General features: G+C 40.7%; 1 non-coding gene across 1 annotated transcript; it reads left to right on the forward strand.

Annotated features, from left to right (window-relative positions):
* Nucleotides 1-1,140: 1,140 nt before the first annotated feature.
* TRNAP-UGG (transfer RNA proline (anticodon UGG)) lies at nucleotides 1,141-1,212 on the forward strand. Its single transcript has one exon. It is a non-coding gene; the product is annotated as a tRNA-Pro (tRNA).
* The last annotated feature ends 6,559 nt before the right edge of the window (nucleotides 1,213-7,771 follow it).

Here is a 7,771-nt window from a genome sequence, read left to right on the forward strand (position 1 = left end):
TAATTCATTCTTTGTCCCAAAACTATTGATTTGATTAACAATCCATTCATCCTGATAGTCGAATTGTCAATTCATTTGATTCAACAATAATTTTTGGCTTTTTATAATTTTAATTATTTTTTAATTTATAATGAGCTATTCATTCAAATAGAACAATCGAAACGCTGGCCTAAGATGGTCAAAGCGATTCCGGTTTTCAATCGGTTTTTAAAACACTGCACAACAATGAGAATGGTTTTATTTTTTATTTTTTAACGAAAAGTATTAACGTCACTAGAAAATGCATTATTTTCACGGACCTGATAGTTGTTTTTTGTTTCAGAAAAGCAAACCATTCACATTATTGAAGCCCGCCAAATAAGTTCCAAAACAGTATTGAAGAGGGCATCTTCCAATTTGAAGGAAACATTTCCTGAATAGGTCAAACGCATAGATTGGGTTGTTGAAGAGGGCATCTTCCAATTTTGGAATATTTTGGGTATTTCACTTTCAGCACCTACTTCAATAGTTGTCAAACACCACCTTAGCCCGAGTGTTTGTAGGTTTGGTGCCAAGCTAGATCCTGTTTCTGTTTCCTCCTGTGCAGTGTTGTTGTATTAATTCCTTTCTTCTTAAATTTTCTTTCTACCATAAAACAAACACCACATTAGAGACTTAAATATTATTGCACCAAAGAGGAAAACACAATTCAAATGAGGTGGTACAATAATGGCTTCAATTTAGGACTTAGGAGAAACCAAAAAAAGATGAACCTGATATAATTAGTTCTATTAATATATATGTTTGCATTTTATGATTAATGATTTTCTTTTTAAATACATTGCAATAAATAAAAAAAAAATTAGGGATAAATAGACTGCACTATACCTCCTAAATCTAAAATTACAGTCCTCTCTTACTTTACTAGTAGCCCCCTATAAATCACATCCTGTCCATGGATTTAGCATCAATCCACGATCAAAATTCATTCCACCTGTACAATAGAACTAAGATTTATAGGGGTAGACTGAACACTAAAAACCACAAAAATTTATCATATCTATGTTTGTGATAGTTGTTTACCAAAATATTGGAGGGTATTGATTAACTCTGCCTATTATTAATTTGATTAGGTTAAAAAATGATTAGTAAAACAAAGATGGGCATTTGGTCTAGTGGTATGATTCTCGCTTTGGGTGCGAGAGGTCCCGAGTTCGATTCTCGGAATGCCCCATTTAATTATTTTCACCACCTTAAAAGACGCTTGTTTTTCAATAATATGGATTGACAAGTTGGTATTATTCTTTTTTTTTTTTTTTTTAAGAAGTTGGTAATAGTTTCGTCCACTATACTTCCTTACATATATATTAAAGGCATACCTTATCTACTTGTCAGTTGTCACATGCCTTTTCTCATCTCACACCAATTTTTCACCAGGAGGGGAGTTAATGGAAAGGCCAAGTTAATCTGTTGGTCTGGACCTATTATCCTGCTAATGACACCAAAGTCCATAAAACCAAGGATCAGATCAAGATGGACCACTATATAAGGTTAGACTGTTATTAGATCCCTTTACAATATTGGTCTATGTTGACATTTAAAAATTGGATTATAATGATGGTTGAGCAGTTTTGGTTGGAAAAGAAAATTAAAAAATAAGGAATACAACTGACTTTTTGTTTTTAAAGTTTATCTATTTGGCTTTCAAACATTAATTCATATATTAAATAAATAATTTATTTTAAGTTGAATGGGCTAAAACAGCTTCGGGTAGACAAAAAAGGATATGTGTTGTAGTGAGAAACGACTTGAGCGGATGCTATTCCCATAATCCATATAGTTGGGATCATTGTTTTAAAAGACTCTTGAGGCGAGGCTATGAAAAAAGGACTTAAGTTATTTGAATGTTTACGTAGGAACAAACATAAATTTAAGACAAAAAAAAAAGCCTTGTTTTGTATGTATTGGTGTAATGAGCAAATAAATAAACACACAAATAACACAAAAATGCATATAAAATGTGTAAGAAAATAGTTTGTTTTATTTTTCATGCTCCGTTCTTACCCATTTGTCCATTTATTATTATTATTTTTTGATAATTTCCTTTTTTTCATTTATTTCATACCTAATATTTTATTTCTTACATGCATAATATATATATATATGGTCACCCTTCACTAATGCATATTAGTGTAATAAATGAAATAGGAATGTCTTGTTCTTAAAACAATGTTGGTTCATATCACTAAATTGAAAAGTTTGATGAGGAAAACAATAAAAACTACTTTGATAAGATTTTAACCCAAACTTTATTGTATATTTGGGGTATCAATACCCCTTTTTAAGTTTTTTAATATTTTTTTAATTGGATAATATAAAACTAACATTGTAAAATTAAAAAAAAAAAACTGAAAAAAAAAATTATACATGGTTCAAAGTGTCGATAATCAATACATCCCTTTCTGCTTATTGGGTGTATGGATACTTTGGACAATGAATCCATGTCTAATATATCATACAAGCCATATATAACCATAATTTTATGTTTTCATGTTTTGATTGTTTATGGATTATATCCATTTCTTTTTTTTTTCTCAAGACTTATGCCTCAAAACACCTTGAGGCTTATGCCTCGCATCTATGAAACAGAACTGCCTCGCCTCCGCCTTTAGCCTTTTAAAACCTTGATTGGGATAATGACCGACTGATGCCAATTAACAGATGAATATAACCATCAAAGTGAATAATCCAACCAAGTTTTTTTTATCTTAAAAAAAAAAAAAAGGATGAAGGTTTTACTACTATCTATCATCATGGGGTATGTTGTGAAAGCTTTCATTAGAGCATCCTTGGGAACAATTGAGTTGATACACCTACAAATGTCGATTACCAAATATTTGAACTATTTCTTTTATTGATAATAACATATTTTACGGTTTAAATGGAATTGCTAATGGCTTCACGTCACAACTTCCTCTAAGCTCTCAATGATTCATCTAAATTTTGTAGTTTTTCTTTTGAAAATTTGGGAAAACATGTGGCGACTTAGATTTATTCATAACCCATAGAAGAAGAGATTTAGTACAAGTTGAAGGGGTTAAAAGAGGTAAGGATAGATGGAATAGATGAAAACCTAAATGGACTTAGGTGAAAGTAGTAAAGTGCCCATGATTTTAAAATAAATATGACCATGAAAAAATAATGGCGAAACAAGGTTTATGTAGCCGACCCATATAGTTATGACCAGGTTTAGATGATGATAAATTTATCCATTCTCATGTAATATATGAGTTTGGATATACTGACTACAACACATTGTTGGCCACATTCATCCAACCACACATAAAAAATAGTGATTGTTTATCAATATTCTTGATGTGCGGATTGGTGAGTGTGGCCAACAATATATTGTGGGCAACATATCCACACTCGCAAGAACATGGGCATTCTTTTTACACATTGCATGAGTTCCGTTTGGTATGTGTATAGAGTAATTTTTAATTTTTTTCCTCATTCGCGAGAGAAATAAAATCCAATTACATGGTTGAGAAAATTATGCAGTAAATAAGAGTTAGGGTCATCTATTAATGAAATACATTCCAACACACCACAAGGGCGGAGCTATGATTTTGTATTAAGGGGAAAGCTAGCAAGCATGGATAGAGGGCCAAAAGGTAGTAAGCATAGGTAAGAGGGCCAAAATCCAAGCGCCTGTTTGGCATTGATGCCATTTGTTCCATGAAATGGTGACACATCAATGTCATGTTAGAAAAAACAATACTCCAATTAATACTTGTTTGTTTGGAACAAATTTTCTATATAAAAAAAAATGGTGCTCCAAGTCACGCTTTAAAAATCGGTAAGGTGTGACTTGAAACAATACTGAATTTAATATTTCTTAGAACTGCAACTTATTGCTACCAACGGGAACATAAGGTGACATTGATAAAGAAACATCGTGGCACTGGAGGTTGGCTCCGCCCCTGTCCCACCATGAAAGAGAGACCCCATGTATAATGCATGCGGTGTGTTATATTTGGGAGGGTGTTGGAACATGTTATGATGGTAGACGATCATACGAAATAAAATTAGGAAAATCTCACTATGAAGAAAAACATATAAATACAAAGATGTTGTCAATGCACCGCTGCAAATGGATATGAGCATGTTGTGAGGCTCGGTCGATGCCTTTGCAAATAACCCCTCAACGTTGTTTTTCACAGAACGCATCTCAAACTGATTTCATAGATAGCATATCATGGCCACACATCGGAAAGTTCCGTACTTGTATTTATCATTGATGAGATATATTCGTAATACAGGGTGAGATGTGGCAATTGTTTGAATGCAGGGTTGTAGATTTGTAGTAGCCGGGCGCGAGATACGTGGTATATTTGTGAATGCACCGAGCAGAGGACAACGTCGTAAATATAGGAAAGGATGGAAATGTCTAAATCTGATATCTCTTGGGAATTGGGCCAAGTTTTTGCATGGCCAGGCCAAGAATCTCTCCAGTTCACGTCCTGCCCTTGTCATCGTGCCTTTTATCGCTGCTGATTCGCTCGGGGAGATGAAAGCCACGAAAAGCGCATGAAAATAATACACTAGTCACTACATGCAACGTTACGAGAGACTGTCCCACCTTCCGTCCGGGTTCCGGGCTCCCCCCCACTCCTCCCCGGTAGGCATACATTTATATTGAAAATGATAGCGAACATATATAGATTTCAATATATACGGAATTAATTTCAAACTGATGAGATCAAAGTTTGCATACAAAACAATGTATACAAATTTGTACATTTAAAATGGGTCAATTAATGTAAAACAGGTATAATCTAATCTTGGGATGATTCATGCATGTTTGTAGATATCAGAACTGATGGAGCACAATTTGGCCCGTCTTAGCTGTCAATGATTTCGCCTTTGACTGGAGCGACAGAGAGCCTGAAATGGAGAAGATGAAGGAACTCCGAGGGGAACCTAGTGAGAGAACTCCGAAGCTCAAGTTAGTATTCTCTCAAAGGAAAAATAAAGACCAGATGGCTCAAAGTTCACATACCTTGTTGTTGGGGGTAGGGGGCCTTTTATAACTACTTCGCGCATTCGCTCCGAAGCCCTTGTCAGGTCGGGTATGATTACCCTTGCTTCTGTCTATTCGGGTGTCGTCCTTTCGGTTGGGACAGAACCGCCACTGCTCTTTGTCGAAGCCGTCTCTGTAATTGGAGATGGCGGTGGCAGGTGGCCATTTGGAGTGCGGCCATCAAGCGTCAGATCCCAAGTCAGTCAGGTGTGCCGCCCTTGGGTACGGACTTCCTCGGTGTTAGGCATGGTACAGTTTGTTTGGTTTTGGTGTCCTGAGGGCGATGTGGTGGAGTGGTGAGCGAGGCAAAGTCTTGAGTTCGGAGGTATGTCCTGTATTGCTATAGGGCAGGCCAGTTCGGCGAGGTGTGTCCCGAACTGCTATAAGGCAGGCTAGTTCGGCGAGGTATGTTCTGAACTATTACATAGGCCAGTTCGGGTTACTGTCTAGCTTGGGGCCGAAGGGAGAGTTCGGGATCCTAGTTGGGAGTTCGGACCACTGGTAGGGGAGTTCGGTCCGCTGTTTTCTCCCCTTGGTGCTCGCGCCTTAGGCGTGCTTTTGTGTCGAGCTGTTGCCTTTGCCACGTGTTGCGTAACTGTGAGGTCGGGCCAAATCTTCCTTCATCAATTGCCCCCCACTCCTCGCACCAAGGGTCTTGCCCTGGCGCTGGGAGTTTGCGAGGTGGTAGGTGGATTTGTCCCGTTCTTCGAATCTTGACAGCGCGAGGTGCTTTGCCAGGGTTCTTCGGTTTTTCTGGAGCGTCCGAAAAGGTGGGAGACATGCCTACTGCTTATAAATGTTGACGGATGTGGCAGTGCACGTTTATTTTAAATTTCAAAAAATCGTGCCGCTGGGACGTGACAACGGGTCTTTTAATTTTGAAAAGAGCGCGCCACTGCCGTTTTGAGGAGACGTGCGCTGGCAGTTGTCAGTTGCAGAGAGACGTGTGCGGTGCGTTGTCAGTTTCAAAAAGACGTGCGCCGGCATGTCGTCGGTTTCAGAAAGATGTGCGCTGACATTTCGTTCATTTTAGAGAGACGTGCACCAATCACGTCTCGATCTCAGGGGACGTGCGGTCAGCGCGAATGCGGGCCGTCGGATTGGCTTTGATCTACACTGTTGGTTCTTGGTTACTGTAGCTATAAATAGTAGGGGTCCCCAGTCAATTTGTCACATGCGGTTTGCTTCTTGAGCTCGCCTCCAACTTTTCAACTCGCGCCCAGGCCTTTCAGTTCGCGCCTAGGCTTGTTACTTCGCCTTCAAGGATTTTGGCTTGTTCAAGTCTCCGGAGCCTTCAAAACTTTCTTTCGGTGAGTACCTTCCTGAATCCACCTGTTCTGCTCGATGTTTAGCTTTGATAGCTCAGACGATTCTTCAAGTATGACTGATGTACGTTCTACGAACCGTGCCGTATCCCCCAACTGCCTTAGTGATCCTGAGGTGGAGCTTGAGGATGACCTCGAACCCGTAGGTCGAGCCACTTCGGGCAGTTTGGCGTCTACCTCTCGTTGAGGTTGGATGCTAGACAGGTTTGGTCCTTCGACCATTATGCCCGAGGGGCTCCAATCTCTACTCATCTCTTACAATCTGCCTGGGGGGTACACCTACTTCGTTCCTTAGGGTAGCTTTCCTTGGGAACACGGTCCTGATGAGATCGTGATTTTTCGAGAGCAGCTCGTTGCGGGGCTGCGATTGCCTTTCCACCCCCTTCTTGTCGAGGTCATAAACCACTTCGGCGTTACCATTGGCCAGCTTCATCTGAACTCTATCCGGAACCTGGTGGGGACAATCTCCCTTTTTTGCAAACAGAACTTCCCTTTAGACTTGGAGATATTCTCCTCTATTTTAATGCTAAAAAAACAAGCGGGTTCTCTTCCCAGGGGAAGACGGACGTATTACCTATCTCCTCGCCCGGGTTTCAAACTTATGTACGAACATCCTAACAAGGTCTCGGCGTGGAAGCGGGATTACTTCGGGGTGCGAAGTGCACAAGGGTGGCCTTTTCAGACCGGGTGGGGGGAGGCCGCTCCTGATTCTGGTGTCACTCTCGATAAAGAGACGGTTAAGGGCCTCTGGCAATGGGCACGGCAAGGTTTAAAGTGCCATCAGTACTTAACGGAGGCCAAGCTTATTGTGGTCGGCCTGAGTTCAGGTAGGTTTCTTAGCTCAGGTTTCTTGTTTGCTTTGTTTTTTCATTTTTTCTGATGCCGAACTCTTTTCTATAGGTGTGATGGACGCAGAGAGGACTCGTGGGGGGCACCTATTCCAAGGCATGAAGAGGAGGAAGCGGGTTGCCAAGCGAACTCGTACCGAGCTGTCCCAGGATGAGGAGCCTCAAGTTCTAGGCCACATGCCGGAGGATCTGCCCGGGGAGCCCGAGGTGGCTCCAATGCATGAAGCGGCAGGGGCCCCTTACGTTGAGACCACTCACACGGGTACTCCCGCCTACTCGAGTGCTCCTGCTTACTTTGGGTCCGCTCATAAGCGGGCTGGGCCCTCGGGTTCGGGAGCTCAAGGGGAGTTCAGGAGCGTGTTGTCGCCGAACTACGCTCTTCAGAAGAGTAGGGAGGCTACTTTCCCCGAGGAGATCGCGGCGTGGACCAATCTTCCCTTGAATCAAGTTGCCTGCTGTGCCGTAACTCATGCTATGGTGGTAAGTCAGATTTCGTCTGCCTTCTTCGTTTTCTATCCTTCTTGCTATTGTCGCTC

Source organism: Nelumbo lutea, chromosome 1 (assembly GCF_056320005.1).
Source record: "Nelumbo lutea isolate HS-2025 chromosome 1, American lotus-T2T, whole genome shotgun sequence".
Classification (NCBI taxonomy): Eukaryota; Viridiplantae; Streptophyta; class Magnoliopsida; order Proteales; family Nelumbonaceae; genus Nelumbo; species Nelumbo lutea.